Below are 17,500 nucleotides of genomic sequence, written 5' to 3'. Positions count from 1 at the left end.
GGGGCCCTTGGGCTTATAGCAGCCTGCTTTTCCAACTAGGGTTGTAGCTTATATAATAATAATAATAATAATAATAATAATAATAATAATAATAATAATAATAATAATAATAATAATAATAATAATAATAATAATAATAACACAGTATAACACAAAATTCCCAAATCCTTATTTTTATGAAACTCTAACGCTGGAAAATATATCCAATTTCAGAATCACAGCTAATTGGTTGGTATTTGATTGATTTTTGTTGCTGAAAAGTTCCATGCACTGCTTATGTAGTATTTTCTCGTCGTTTAATGTTACAGTAACTGTATGGAAACCGTTTTCTAATAAATCTGATGTAGAAAATGAGTAATTTCTAATGTATCTTTATGTGCCAGTGAATATATTGAGACTCAATGACGAAAATGTTTTTAATAATAAGCTTATCTATTCTATAAGGTGTACTAGAAACACTTTCTTTTACTTGCTGCTAATTTTAATAATTGAACAATATGTTTGGTGTCCGCAAATTAATTATACGCAAAGTAAAAGAAGACATCAATAATGCTTACCTTTCGAAAGATAACCATCACTATACCATTACCATTCCCTGCTCCCCAAAGCGAAGAATTATTGCTATTTTTTTTAACTCTTATCAGTCATTTATCAGAATTATTTACGTAAATCAATACTGATACTGTATTCCCAGGTAAACAAAAAAAAAAAAAAAAAAAAAAATAAGCAACACAAAGTTGGAAAAGAATTCAGCCACGAAACCCATTGTCCTTCTTTAGCGACATAAATCAATTCTAAAAAAAAAAAAAAGAAAAAAAAAAAGAAAACACCGGGAGATTTGTCACTGTTCAGAAAATCTCAAAATTTATGACGCGAGGTTAGTGAATACCTCAGATTTATTTCGCGAAGAACGTGTTTATTAGAAGCTTAATAAACGACTTTCCGAGGGAAAATATATTGTTGTAAGAAATTACGAAAAAAAAAAATTGTGTATAAGTCACAGGCGGGGAAAATTTAACATCGTTCTATATCAGAGTCAAAAGGTCGTAATTCTCATGAGCTGGTGAGGAAAGCGAGATTAAACCGCCTTCGTATATTATGGTTTCAATATTTTAAGAGCAATTGGGGAGGAGATCAATGGTCACAAAAGGAATTTTCCCTTATGAAGAAATATCACGAATGTGTTATGCCAAAAATCACGGAAAAATCATGAGGTTAGGAATTCTGAAAATATTTCTCCATGTTATCTTGGGAGTAACTCTGAGCAAAATATTTATCATTATCTGTTCCTTGATAAGATTGTGTATGTGCATCTCTCCTACATAATAAAGAGCGAGTGCCTGGCTATATTTTTTAAATACATAAATGAAACTCCTTCCGAACACACTCAACGGCATTGCTGGACGTATGGCTACTCGGTTTCTCCGCGTCCCTCAGGTTGGGGGAGGGGGGGGGGGAGGAGGTAGTCATATCCTGGTGAGAAGGGGAACTCCAAGAACAATGGGGGAGGTGGGAAGGGTTGAATTTGCGTGAGCGCGCGTGCGTGTGCTTGCATAGCTATCTAAATATATAAACGTCCTTTTTTACAATTTGGTTACGCTAATAATATATAAATACATATACATATATATATATATATATATATATATATATATATATATATATATATATATATAGTCATGAATAATTTCTACTATTTAATTGACTCTTGCAGCCACAAGAGGAAATTCTTTTTATGATAAACGCTTCTACGTAGATCACAATTCGACCCTATACCTCAGAAACAATTTCTAAAGATAGAATCTGGAAGTAGGAAATTCCAGCGTGTTACGGACAAACCTATTAAATAAATAAATAAATAAATATATACACACATATATATATATATATATATATATATATATATATATATATATATATATATACATACATATACATATATATATATATATATATATATATAAATGCATATATACTGTATATATGTGTGTGCATGTACATGTATGTACTATATATATATATATATATATATATATATATATATATATATATATATATATACAGTATATATATATATATATATATATATATATATATATATATATTCCCATCTCCCCATTATCACACTGCAAATACTGCCATAAGTTTATAAAAAAAATGCATATAAATATTCAGTAAATGTACGGCTTCCTATGAGAGAGAGAGAGAGAGAGAGAGAGAGAGAGAGAGAGAGAGAGAGAGAGAGAGAGAGAGAGAGAGAGAGAGAGAGAGATATCACACTCCAACAGGAATGTTTGTGTGCTTAATCTAAATGGGATTCTGGAACCCGTTATAGATAATATCTTAGTTCAGAGTCGGGCAAACTATCTACAGGAAGCATCTCCCAATTGTTTGATGGTTAGTTTAGATTTACGATGCACTCCATCTCCGAACGCAGCCGTTTAATTTTTTCAACTTTTAATAAATACAAGTTCCTGCCTGATGGTCTGCTGGACTGGGGTTCGAGTCCCGCTCATACTCGATAGTTTGCTTGTAATCTCTGCAACCTCACCATACTTTTAAATTAAGAATAGGGGGTTGGGGTTGGGGAGCCAATGGGTCTACCCAAGTCATAAGCAGCTATTGCATGGCGCTCCCTGGTCCTAGCTTGGGTGAAGAGGGGGCTTGGGTTCTAATCATATGGATTTATGGTCAGCGTTTAGGGAGGTGTCACTGTCCCCTGACTCTGCCATTCATGACTGGACTTTAAACCTTTAAACAAGACAATGTTTACTATGACATATTGAAGCTTCACGCATACTATTATTTACCTCAACCTTGAATGCAATTTTTAGCTTCCGGTTCATTAATGATTCTTGCCTCCATTACTCATATCATCCTATTTACACAGGACTCTCCAGGTCATTCTTTCCTCCTTAATTGTCGGATAACAATCAATAGATACTTAAATCTTTCCCCGTGACCAAGCCATTTTAAAGCAATTGCGCTGACCTTTCTCAAACTTTTATGTATATCGATATCTTTTAAAATTTTGATTCTTTATGCAATTAACCTCAGCAGCTTAATTTCATATGATTTAAACTTTCATAAACATTCCAATCTGCCTTAAAAATATTTACTATTTACTTTGTTACATTCATTGATTTACATACTCTTCGGCTTACTTTTTCTTTTATCCTATAATTATCCGTTATTTGACCATATCAAAACCAAGCTACAGCCATATTTGCCAAAGCCCATTGCTACATGACCAGCTCCCATAATTTATTTCTAATTATCGAAATAACGCAGCAAATTCTATTCATCCTTCGACAATACTATCTCTGTAGTCCTGTATTTTAACTTATCTATCATTCAATTTTAATTTCCTCCCCTTTCGTTAGCATGTGCAATTTCTTCTTGTTATCCTTCCACTCTCAATTCTTAAGTGTCACAATGTATTTTCATGTAGCACAACTTCAAGCTTAAATCTAACGTCCTTTGATTGATTTCTTGCATTATTCAATCAACAGCAATAATATATTCTCATCTACGGCTCAATTTTACACGAAAGCAACGCACTCTCCTCTCTTACCAAGTATATTAATGACACTATAACTCTTACATTCACATATATTATCTTAAAGCTTCACAAAATAGCAATTATTTTTCTCTCCCCTTCCTTCGGAGTCTTTCTCTTGTCTACACATAGCTCACCATTCCTCACAAACCCTCGTCAGCCAAGTGATCATTCTCTCACCCCTATACCGTGGAATCTCACTTGTGATATATATTCCTTGATCTTTTCCTTTCTTCAGCCTCATAATTACCATACAAACAACCATATCCACAATGATTATCAAAATGATACAAACCGCTTCCAGTTTTTGCATCATTTAGCTCTTCATCTCTAATCCTCCACAATCAACAAAACTTCCAAATTGTATTTCGTTAAGTTCTTAATTCAAATTCTTTTTTTTTTAATCTATTTGCTCTTTAACCTTTACATCAGCAAATATTTTACCATAGCCAGCCAACTTGTATCCCCGACAGTAATCATTTGCATCCACAATTTAATTTTTATTATTTTATTTTATTTGCTTCCACTCTCTTCTCTAAGGTTAAAGGTGACTCTTAGGCGGCAGGAACATGGAACACGTCCTAGAGACCGAAAATATATACCCACGCATTGCGCAGAGGCCAGGCAATGGATGATAATAACTAAGCAAAAACACACCAACGAATCCCTCTCAAGCTCTCCGATAGTAAAGGAATATTTTTTTTTTTTTTATGGAAATTTTCCTTGACCCCGGGAAAAATAGCAACTCGCAGGTTGTGAGTCAAAAAAGGAATCCAATGAGAATATTTTCCATCATGGTGTGTCGGCTACCTGTAAATTATTGTCTCTTCTGTAATGAAACTGAACCACATTATCACTTCCATTTTTTCTTAGAATTTTATTATTTTCTCATCCTACCAGTTACTGTTTTTATTCTCATTTCCTACCTTCCCCTAACTACAAAATCTCCTTGAGGAAGTGTGAATACTCCACATACAGTATAATCAATCCACTTGTGTCTTTAGCCGTAAGTCCCTTTTCATCAAAGTTCTACTTATGTGCTTTTCTCGCTTTCTTTATATGAAATCATTTACTCATCAAATTTACAACCACATTTTCAACCTTTGCTCTCTCTTAGCTACTCCTCTCCTCTCAATTACATTCATCTACTTGTTCTTTACTCCGAGTTAAACCTTCTGAAAATCTAATAAACTCTTCCTAGCCAATTCTGCTTTCCAATCCCTTTTATTGATCATGAATGAAATGAACAGTTACGTAAATCCAATATTGATCAATTTCAAGGTAACCTCGCATGGAGGACAGCATCATGAATTCAGAAATTGGCCTTATGAATATTATATATATATATATATATATATATATATATATATATATATACACATACACAAACACACATATAATATCAGTTACCTAAGTCATATATTGACCTTGCCAAAACCATAACATTTTATTACAGGAGAGGCGGTACCCTTCTCTCTCTCTCTCTCTCTCTCTCTCTCTCTCTCTCTCTCTCTCTCTCTCTCTCTCTCTCTCTCTCTCTCTCTCTTTATATATATATATATATATATATATATATATATATATATGTATGTATGTATGTGTGTGTGTTGCATGAATAAGATATCAGTTTATAAACAAGAAAACCTAGCCAAACAAGCCAGAAGGTTATTTTTATTGCTTAAAATATCTATTCTTTCATCTCCCTAATAATGCTTCCATTTTATGAGCATCTTCATTTCTGGCGCAATGCAGACACCTACCAATGCCCATTAACAAACAGAATACGATATATCGCATTTATTGAGCATAGATAGTTAAATCAACTATTTCCATGGAATGTGTACCTACGGTTGATTAGGCAATTGATAAAAAATAGGAGTTTCTTTCATTGTTTCTCTGCTGAGTCTATTCAATCGTATTCGCACGCACTTGGAACTTTCTAGTGAGAATAGCTATAATCAATACAATCTTCAAACTTCTTTGATTCCATCTATGGAAACAATTCCTTCCCATTATCACTATATTAAACGACATTTACCCAGTTGAATTGTTTAATATCTTGAAATCTCACACAACTTATCCTTAATTTCTTCTTTCCTTCAGTCTACTATCTAAATAGGCTATACTCCATTTATGCATTACTGCAAAATAGTCTTTTTATTAATTTCTTTTTCTAAACAGGGAAATCATAGAAAGTATCATATAGCAAATATCTATCGGAAACTACTTGATGTGTTTTTGTCAGCTTAGAATGGAGTCTACCTGGCAAAGCTGAGATATCCGGGATGAATCTTTCCAATTCGTTTTGATCGCAAACCTTTCACTATTGAAAGAGCTTTTTTTTCATGGAATATGTTTGGGCTTTTAAAGATATTAGTAAAGGAGCCTAGTAAGAACTGCAGCGTAATGGGACGTAAAAGACACCATGCATTACTAACACGAAGATAATAACCATTTGATTTTTCGAGTCCTTAAATGAAGGGAGATGAATACTTATATTTCTTGAAGCTACGTCAAATGCATTTGACCTTCCGAGGCCTTAAATGAAGGAAAATGAATACTTAAATTTCTTGAAGCTACATCAAATGCATTTGACATTTCGAGGTCTTATATGAAGGGAAATGAATACTTATATATCTTAAAGCTACATCAAATGCATTTGACCTTTCGAGGCCTTAAATGAAGGGAAATGAATACTTATATTTCATAAAGCTACGTCAAATGCATTTGATATTTCGAAGCCTTAAATGAAGGGAAATGAATACTTATATTTCTTGAAGCTACATCAAATGCATTTGACCTTCCGAGGCCTTAAATGAAGGGAAATGAATACTTAAATTTCTTGAAGCTACGTCAAATGCATTTGACATTTCGAGGTCTTAATTGAAGGGAAATGAATACTTATATATCTTAAAGCTACATCAAATGCATTTGACCTTTCGAGGCCTTAAATGAAGGGAAATGAATAATTATATTTCTTGAAGCTACGTCAAATGCATTTGACCTTTCGAGGCCTTAGATGAAGGGAAATGAATATTTATATTTCTTGAAGCTTCGTCAAGTGCATTTGACCTTTCGAGGACTTGAATGAAGGGAAATGAATACTTATATTTCTTGGAGCTACATCAACTGCATTTGACCTTTCGAGGCATTAAATAAAGGAAAATGAATACGTATATTTCTTGGAGCTACGTTAATGCATTTGAACTTTCGAGGCCTTAAATGAAGGGAAATGAATACTTATATTTCTCGGAGCTACATCAACTGCATTTGACCTTTCGAGGCATTAAATAAAGGAAAATGAATACGATATTTCTTGGAGCTACGTTAATGCATTTGACCTTTCGAGGCCTTAAATGAAGGGAAATGAATACTTATATTTCTTGAAGCTACGTCAAATGCATTTGACCTTTCGAGGCCTTAAATGAAGGGAAATGAATACTTATATTTCTTGGAGCTACGCTAATGCATTTGACTTTTAGAGGTCTTAAATGAAGGGAGATGAATACTTATATTTCTGGAACTACGTCAAATGCATTTGACCTTTCGAGGCCTTAAATGAAGGGAAATTAATACTTATATCTCTTAAAACTATGTCAAATACGTTTGACCTTTCGAGGCCTTAAATGAAGGGAAATGAATACTTATATTTCTTGGAGCAACGCTAATGCATTTGACTTTTAGAGGTCTTAAATGAAGGGAGATGAATACTTATATTTCTGGAATCTACGTCAAACGCGTGGAACTTTTCAGTTTTTCTAGGAAGGAAAGGCTATAAATCTCCGAATAAATCAAGAGATATATTAAGACTATCAAGGACCACATAAACCTGAAGCCATAAATCTGTGAATTTCTGCAATATATTAAGAGCTTAAAGATATCGACATTTTCAAGAACCAAAAGCTAAAAGCCTTTGAAAATCTCAAAAGAAATAGAAAGAGATGAAAACGATGGAGGTCCTCGGGAATTAGAGATTATAAAAAAATTACCGGTTATACAATTTTGAATTTCTCTAAAAAATAACAGGTTATAAAATTTCGATTTACCCTCAATAAATACAGGTTAAAAATTTTTGAATTTCTCTAAAGAATTACAGGTTATAAATTTTTGATTTTCCTCCAATAAATACAGGTTATAAAATGTTTAATTTCTCTCAAGAATAAGAGGATATAAAATTTTGAATTTCTCTAAAAAATCACAGGTTATAAAATTTTGATTTTTTCTCAATAAATACAGGTTATAAAATGTTTGATTTCTCTCAAGAATTACAGGTTACACAATTTTGAATTTCTCAAAGAGATAGAAAACTAAATCTATCGGAGTCATCTGGAAGCAATGCTGTAAACCTTTGATGTTTCAAAGAGATGGAAAGAGATTAAATCAATCGCAGTCCAGAGGATCTAGAGGCTATAAACAGCATAATATCTCGAGAGATAAAAAGAGCATTAGGCTCTTCGAGACCCTAGCAACTTTAAACATTTGAAAATTTATAGGAAGGAGCAAGAGCTTAAAGCTCTCGACCTCCCCGAGAACTGAAGGACCACACACACTTGAATTTCTCAAGAAGACACAGAACTTAAAGCTCTCGAAGCCTTCAATCGCAAGAGAAACAAGAGCCGCAGATATTTCCAAAATCTCGACAGTTTTCCAGACGCGCCAAAAAATAAAAACTGTCATCCATCCGCATCAAATGTCCGCTAAGTCCGAAAGCGCCAGTCTTCCAAGCCAGCTACCGTTGGCCTTTCTTTGTCCTTTGAATATCGCACTTCTTATGATTTCCCTTTTTCTTTCACTAACAGAATAAATATGAAATCCGAATTCAAGGAAATCTCATAAAAAACCATACCTTCCAGAAAATAGACCTTGGCATTCATGGTAGACTACTTTTGCTTCTTCGTTTTCTCATTTTCTTATCAATATTATAATCAAATAAGAAAGGGCCAAGAAAGTTTTTCTTTTAACGCTACGGATTTCAGTGTTATAAATGATTGTCCAAAATCAGTACCAGAAATCATGACTTCAACAAATGGTGTTAGTTTATGGAACATTAGAAATAAAAGTGTTAATCATAACAGCTCTTTTTTGTTTGTTTTATTATTATTAATTAATCATTACCTAATATTTCACCCTTTAGCAATTCTTTTTCATCAATATTTCGCTAACCGAGTGTAATTTCAGTAGCAGTATTGGCATCTGTAATCGAATAGCGATAAATCGTCTCAAAGTAAAATCATTGCGGAGAGTGAAATATTAGCTATCCCCCATACATGTTGACATTGCAATCGAATGAATGCACTCAAAGAAAAATGGAAAAGTTTCAGACCTAAGTCTAAGAAACAGTAAATTCATCACGGTGTGCTTTGGGGCAAGCCTGAAAGACACTATTAGTAATGAAGACTTGTGAGATTTAGGAAAAATCTGTTTTAGTAAATAACACTATTCACACTTAATGGTATACCACAATTAAAAGCCTGAAGACTTAATTGATCTCTCTCTCTCTCTCTCTCTCTCTCTCTCTCTCTCTCTCTCTCTCTCTCTCTCTCTCTCTCTCTCTCTGTTAGTCTAACATCACATATTATGAAAGTGTATGAGAGGGTAATAAAAAAGAAAATAATGAACCATTTGGTCAAAAATAATTTGTTTAATATGGGTCAACACGGTTTCGTACCTGGAAAAAGTACACAGACCCAACTGATAGCTCACTATGAAAACATATACAATAATATGATAAATGAAAAAGACACAGATGTGATCTATCTAGATTTTGCAAAAGCTTTTGACAAGGTAGACCATAACATATTGGAGAAAAAAATGAGAAAGCATAATATTGTGGGAAAGATAGGAAAATGGGTAAAAGAATTCCTGCAAAACAGAAAACAGATAGTGGTTGCAAATGACGAGAAATCAGATGAAGCCCAGGTAATATCTGGTGTGCCCCAAGGTACGGTATTAGCTGCACTGCTATTTGTTATTATGATCTCAGACATAGACTGTGATGTTGAAAACTCCGTAATGAGAAGTTTCGCCGATGACACAAGAATAAGTAGAGAAATTACTTGTGATGAAGATAGGAACTCACTACAAAGAGATCTAAACAAAATATATGAATGGGCGGAGATAAATAGGATGGTATTTAACTCCGATAAATTCGAATCAATAAATTATGGAAACAGAGAAGGAATGGTGTATGCATACAAGGGACCTAATAATGAGACAATCACAAACAAGGAAGCAATTAAAGACCTTGGTGTAATTTTAAATAGGAATATGTTATGCAACGACCAAATAGCAACACTGTTGGCTAAATGTAAAGCAAAAATGGGAATGTTATTCAGACACTTTAAAACAAGAAAAGCTGAACACATGATTATGCTTTACAAAACTTATGTGCGTAGTACACTCGAGTACTGCAATGTGATATGGTACCCACACTACCAAAAGGATATTGCGCAAATAGAGAGTGTACAAAGGTCCTATACTGCTAGAATAGAAGAAGTTAAGGACCTTGATTACTGGGAAAGACTGCAATTTTTAAAACTATACAGTCTAGAAAGGAGAAGAGAACGCTACATGATAATACAAGCATGGAAGCAAATAGAAGGAATTGCTGAAAACATCATGGAGCTTAAAGTATCAGAAAGAGCAAACCGAGGTAGATTAATAGTACCAAAAAGCATTCCAGGTAAACTGAGAAAGGCGCACAGGACATTAATCCACTACGCACCAGCATCGATAATGCAGCGACTATTTAATGTGCTGCCAGCTCATCTAAGAAACATATCAGGAGTGAGCGTAGATGCGTTTAAAAATCAGCTCGATAAATACCTAAGATGCATCCCAGACCATCCAAGACTGGAAGATGCAAAATACACCGGAAGATGTATTAGCAACTCTCTGGTGGATATACGAGGTGCCTCACACTGAGGGACCTGGGGGAACCCAAACAAAAAATAAGGCAATAAGGTAAGGCTCTCTCTCTCTCTCTCTCTGAGCAAATACACACACGGGCACACACACTCTAAGTTCCAGGGTCTCGAGCCGTAAAACACTTGAGGGGATACCACTATTAAACTCCTGAAGTCGTGGTGGACCTCTCTCTCTCTCTCTCTCTCCTCTCTCTCTCTCTCTCTCTCTCTCTCTCTCTCTCTCTCTCTCTCAGCAAAGACACACACACACTCTAAGGAGTGGGGTTTCGTGTCCTAAAACACTTCAGGGGTATACACAGCGAGTCTAGAAGAAGTTTTCAAGAATTTACATTGAGAAAATGTAGGTATTAATATTAATGGGGAATACCTTAAAAACTTAACATTTTGAGATGATATAGTTCTATTGTAAAAGTTTATATAAGATTTGAATTAAACAAAAATTAATAAAACTAAGATAATATTCAACAAAACTGATACAACACATAAGAGTTATAACCGACCCTCTAGGGATTTTTATTAATATACATACGTACTTGGGACAGACAGTAAGTGTTTCCTCAAAATGAGAGACCAAAATTAAAAAGAATAACAACCATGGAATGGAGAGCTTTTGCTATACAAAGTTGGTTTATGAAGAGTAAAATTCCACTCTAAAAAAGAAAAATATTAAATTAAATGGTTTTACACATATGCATAAAAAACTTGGAGCCTTACTAAGGCCTTCGAACATAAGTTAGTTAAAACTCAAAAGAGTTATGAAGGGAATAATGATGATAATAACACTAAGAGACAGAAAAAGAACAATATGGATACGAGAGAACATAGTAAAGTAGAGAGATATTCTAACTACATTTAAACAAAAAGAAATGGACATGGGCCAGACATATAATGAGAATAATGGATAATATATGGACATTAAGAATAACGAAATGGGTCAACAGAGAAAGCAGAAGAAGCAGGGGAAAGAAGAGCGGACGATAGACTGACGAACTAAGAAAAGCTGCGTTTATAGACTGACATAGAAAGACCATAAACAGACAAGAGCGGAAGAACGTCTGAGGAGTTTGACCAACAGTAGCTTAGCAACGGCTGGTGTGCTGGTGCAGATAATGAATAAATATATATATATATATATATATATATATATATATATATATATATATATATATATATATATACACACACACACATATATATATATATATATAAATATATACATTTACATATATATATATATATATATATATATATATATATCGCAATAGTTCAAATAATTCAATAACATTGACGCCCAATGGCTAAGACTTTTCCAGTGTGAGGAGCATATTGGGCTTACCGACGACTTTGTAACTTGACTTCGAACTTGTAACGAATCCAAAATCCCTTTACTTCACAATTCTGAAATATATTTTCAGTTTAGGTCTGGGCGGTAATATCGAACGGTATAAGTTATAACTACATTTCTTCCACTGACTAAAATATCATAAATAAGTTAATTTTAACGATATGTATTTAACATGACGAAAGTAAATGAAAAATTTTACAATTAAAAAGAGATTTTACTTATGATTCCACAAATGAAAACATTATCAAAATAAATAACTGAAGCAAAGAAAAGAAGAAAATAGGAATATAATGCAAAATACAAGTAAGAAAAGACGCCATTCTTAGACTAGAAAACTAATCTATTAGTAAAAGGTACATAATTTAATATCTTAAGGGAAAAAAATCCCCTTACCATGAGGATAGATGAGTCATATGAAAGTAATAGGAAAGAGTTTGTCCCCATTCCCACAGTGAAAATCGAAAGAGAGAGAGAGAGAGAGAGAGAGAGAGAGAGAGAGAGAGAGAGAGAGAGAGAGAGAGAGAGAGAATGATAAGACGGGCGCCAGTGAGTTTCGCTTTGATGTGGCAGGCTAAAGGAAAAGGGGCGGCGGGCGTTGTCTATCCCTCCCACCCACTCCCAACTTCTTTGACACCAAACTTCTTCTTCTTGATAGGAGAGAAAAGACTTGACTTAAAGGCGAAGCTTCTGAAGAGATTTTAGATGTTCTCATACATAAAAAGAATCAAATAAAACGAACTCAGAAGATTGCCTTGCTTATTTCCTTCTAGTGTGTTATATGGCGTGATTCTTTATCAGATTAGGAGCTCTCGGGCTTCTTGTATGGTCATGTCATCAGTGATAAGAGAACCAAACCAGAATACTGTAAAGTATTGGATTGGATTTGCTAATACTGGATCACTAGCACGGCATTTGAGGTTAATCACACGAATTTTGTAGGTACAGTAGTAGGTTCGGCAAGACACCAGCTACCCGTTCAGATACTACTGCTAGAGAGTTAACGGGTCGTTTGACTGGCCAGGCTACTATATTGGATCCCTATCTTTGGTTACGCCTCATTTCACCTTTGCTGACACATACACATAATAGCCTGGCCTATTTCCTCATACACTTGACATCACTGAAATTACCGAGCAAGTCTTCTCTCAAGAGGTTAACTGCTATACAGTAATTGTTCAGTGGCCACTTTCCTCTTGGTAAGGGTAGAAGAGACTCTTTAGCTATGGTAAGCAGCTCTTCTACAACAAGGACACTCCAAAATCAAACCATTGTTCTCTAGTCTTGGGTAGTGCCATGACCTCGGTACCAGAGTCTTCCACTGTCTTGAGGTAAAGATCACTTGCTTGAGAGTACACTCGGGCAAACTATCCATCTTATTTCTCTTCCTCTTTTTATTTTGAAGTTTTTATTATTTATATAAGAAAGATTTATTTTAATGTTATTGTTCTTATACTTCTCTTGTAGTTTATTTCCTTTTTTTCCTTTCCCCGCGCGGCTAATTTCCTTGTTGGAGCCCGTGGACTTATAGCATCCTGCTTTTTATCATTATTACTAATTGCTAAGCCACAACCCTAATTGGAAAAGCAGGATGCTGTAAGCCCAAGGGCTCCAACAGGGAAAATAACCCAGTGAGGAACTCCAACTTAACACAGTGGAAGGCCATGGCACAGAGGCTGTGGCACTACTCAAGACTAGAGAAAAATGGTTTGATTTTGGAGTGTCTCTCTCCTAGAATAGCTGCTTACCATAGCTAAAGAGACTCTTCTACCCTTACCAAGAGGAAAGTGGCCACTGAACAATTACAGTGCAGTAACTCCTTGGGTGAAGAAGAATTCTTGGGTAATCTTAGTGTTGCCAGGTGTTTGAGGACAGAGGAGAATATGTAAAGAATGGACCAGACTCTTCGATGGGTGAGTAGGCAAATAGGAAATGAACCGTAACCAGAGAGAAGGATCCAATGTAGTACTGTCTGGCCAGTCAAAGGACCCCATGACTCTCTTGCGGTAATATCTAGGGTTGTAGCATAGCAAGTACAGTAATAATAATAATAATAATAATAATAATAATAATAATAATAATAATAATTCGAGTTATTTAGTCCGGTACTGGGGCCTTGAGGCCACTCAGCGTCCAAGTGCACCTGAGGAAAATCCAATAGTTGCGCTATGAAGTAACAGTTTAAAAACAAAATTAAAGAAAGGAATTGGGAACGGAGGTAATAAATACAAATATATAGCAAGAGTAACAAAGGAAGCCCTTTAGTTAAACACACTAGCAAATAAATGAGAAAGTGTGACAGGATATCCCTGTCTATTCTATTCCATAAACTTGTAATTGAAGATTAAACGTCCATTCTACTTACTTGTAACCGGTTTCGATGTAAATTCTACTACTTTTACCCGGTTCAATACAAAATTATACTATTTTCACTAGGTTTTAATGTGAAATTCTACTATTTTTACCAGGTTTCAATGTAAAATTTTACTTTCTGACTCTATTTCAATATAAAATTCTACGATTTTTACCCGGTTTCACTGTAAAATTCTACTTACTGACCCTATTTCAATATAAAATTCTACTATTTTTATCCGGTTTCCATGTAAAATTCTACTATTTTGATCATGTTTCGATGTAAAATTTTACTACTTTTAACCTGTTTCATTGTAAAATTCTATTTGTAACCGGTTTCAATGTAAAATTCTACTATTTTGACCAATTTTCGATGTAAATTTCTGCTTCTTTTAACCGGTTTCAGTGCAAAATTCTACTATTTTTCCCCGATTTCAATGTAAAATTCAACTATTTTGATCTAGTTTCGATGTAAAATTCTACTATTTTTACCCAATATCAATGTAAAATTCTACTATTTTGACCAATTTTCGATGTAAATTTCTGCTTCTTTTAACCGGTTTCAGTGTAAAATTCTACTATTTTTACCCGATTTCAATGTAAAATTCAACTATTTTGATCCCGTTTCGATGTAAAATTCTACTATTTTTACCCAATATCAATGTGAAATTCTACCATTTTTACCTTGTATCAATGTAAAATACTACTACTTTTAACCGGCTTCAGTGTAAAATTCTACAAATTCAGGTGGGAGCATCAGTTGTTGTAGGTGCAATGCACGCTAATCAATAAACTTCACACGACTAAGGATTACAAGAACAATTCTTTTATAATTCTGTCATAATTCTTGTTTGAAACATATAGAAAATAAAAATTATATCAAAACCACATTGTATAATTAAGCCTATCCCTAATTTTCCGGCCGAGAAAAATACTCTTCTAAGTTTAAGAAAATCTAAAAGTAAAATTAAACATATAAAAGGCACATACATCTCTACGAGTCTTCAAATTCTTAATAAGCAGTACAAGACTTCCAAATCAATTCATCAGCCAAGTAAATCTGCAGCGCGATTCACTATGGGATTTCGCCGAGATTTATTGGATTTATCCTCGTCTGATCTCTTGAGCTCCGAAACTTATCGAGGAAATAAATCTTCGGTCATCATTCATCATTCCGTTTAACTTCTGTTCTTAGTTTCAGATTTTGGGAACATTCTTCTCTTCCTGTTTATTTATTTTATTTTTATTTTTTTGACAGAGGGCGTAAACCATATCCCGTTTATGGCATTTACTTTTGTCCTTTATGTAGTCTACGTCTTATACAATGAGGGTATTTCAATATTATCTCCGATTCATCTTTTCTTTGGGGGGAGGGGGCGTAAACTCCGTCCCGTTTCTTCATTACTGCCCTTGAATTTTTTTTTTCTTTATGTACAGTCAAGATCTTTGCTTACACAATCAGGCTATTTCAATATCGTCTTTACCTCATTTCAAAAAACGTAAATGACAGAAGCGCTCGAGTTTTCAAAGTTATCCCTATTCAAATTAATCGTAACTAGATTCATAATTCAACAGATAACTTCCTTCGGTAGTAATTCAAATTCACCAGCACACTGAAGTCTGCCACAACTTTAAACTTAATTTACTATGGGGCAGTACATTCCTTCGTTATCAGTTCCACAAAGAACGTGCGTGACACTTCGAATTTCCAACTCTGGACCTCTTGCATTTCTTTCCTCCTCCTTGAGATCAGGGAGGTCGAAAGTGCCACCCCCCACACCCCCTCACCAGCCTCCTACCGACGAGAGCAGTTCCCACCCCGGCATACCATGGTCATTGTGCGAAAAGTTTTGCACCGTCTGGGAATGGAATAATCCTCCCTGGGAGACGCAAAGACGGGAATGGGGAGGTACATGGTGGGCGATTTATAAATGCCAATTTCTGGTAAGTGAGGAATTTCTATATCAATTACAATTACATATAAAGTTCTTTTTTTAGTCTATACTTTCAATATATATTGCCTGATGCGCTATATATGTGAATGCAAGCAAATTAATATTCATACATAGGTTAATCTTATTTTCAAATATCAGACAACGAGAAAAACTTATCTAAGGTTTTTATTTTTCGATACAGTGTCCCATCGAAACTAAGAAAGGAAATTTTGAGCAAGCAACTACGGGTGATGGGCAGAAGCGGAATAAGGGAGAAGACTCCAGAATACCAAAGAGAAAGCGTTTGTCTGAGCGCTTAGAGAGAGAGAGAGAGAGAGAGAGAGAGAGAGAGAGAGAGAGAGGAGAGAGAGAGAGAGAGAGAGCTTCTATCTTTCCCAATTAAAAGTGCGTGAGAGAGAACGAGAAAAGGGAGCTTCTATCTTTTTCAATTAAGAGAGAGAGAGAGAGAGAGAGAGAGGGAGAGAGAGAGAGAGAGAGAGATGAGAGAGAGAGAGAGGAGAGAGAGAGAGAGAGAGTGTGTGTGTGTGTGTCCTATTCTTTCCATTAAAAGCGGATAACAGAAATCCCCCACCTACGTTAGAGAGAGAGAGTGAGAGAGAGAGAGAGGAGGAGGAGGAGAGAGAGAGAGAGAGAGAGAGAGAGAGAGAGAGAGAGAGAGAGGAGACTTTTATCTTCATCTAAATGAGTGAAAGAAAGATTTCCGGTCTCTTCCAAGAGAAAAAAAAAGTCACAAACTTTCACTCGAAACAAAAAAAAAATTCCATTCCCACTGGTGCCGGGATTCTTAATAAAGTCGGGGAACTAATAAGGAGTAGGATATATTATCAAAAATTAGGCAGACAAGTGCCGATTCGACCTTGTTACGTAGACGGGGGCAGGCGTTATTTGCACAATATTCTGCAGAAGCGAGGCAAGTTCCTTCGTTGAGTGGATGGCGTCACATGTAAACGGACTTTCTCGTGTTTTTAGCGGCAATTTGGCACAACTTCTCAAATAAGTTGCGCCTAGAGTGTGTAGATTTATTCATTCGTACAGACATACACTGATATATATATATATATATATATATATATATATATATATATATATATATATATATATATTAGTGTGCTGTGTTATAATGGTGATTATCATGATCGCATAATGTGTGTGATATGGCTGCACACTCTTTTAAATCTCAAGCTAAGCGAAAGATGGTGGCATCCTGTTGCAAAAGCCTCGTTAGTCTCAATAATATATATATATATATATATATATATATATATATATATATATATAAGGAAAGGAAAAGAAAAGAATGTTGTTAAACACCAGAGAGAAATAAAGAGTGAATTACGATTATAATTGTCTACACCAGAATAATTCA

At 34.7% G+C, this 17,500-nt stretch overlaps 1 pseudogene; it reads right to left on the bottom strand.

The window, feature by feature from the left end:
* The window catches only part of LOC137647046 (zwei Ig domain protein zig-8-like), a 622,779-nt pseudogene that overhangs the window by 388,018 nt on the left and 217,261 nt on the right, over nt 1-17,500 (bottom strand).

Source organism: Palaemon carinicauda, chromosome 9 (assembly GCF_036898095.1).
Source record: "Palaemon carinicauda isolate YSFRI2023 chromosome 9, ASM3689809v2, whole genome shotgun sequence".
Classification (NCBI taxonomy): Eukaryota; Metazoa; Arthropoda; class Malacostraca; order Decapoda; family Palaemonidae; genus Palaemon; species Palaemon carinicauda.
The sequence above is the reverse complement of the archived record's forward strand: the minus strand, read 5'-3'. Positions and strand labels throughout refer to the sequence as shown.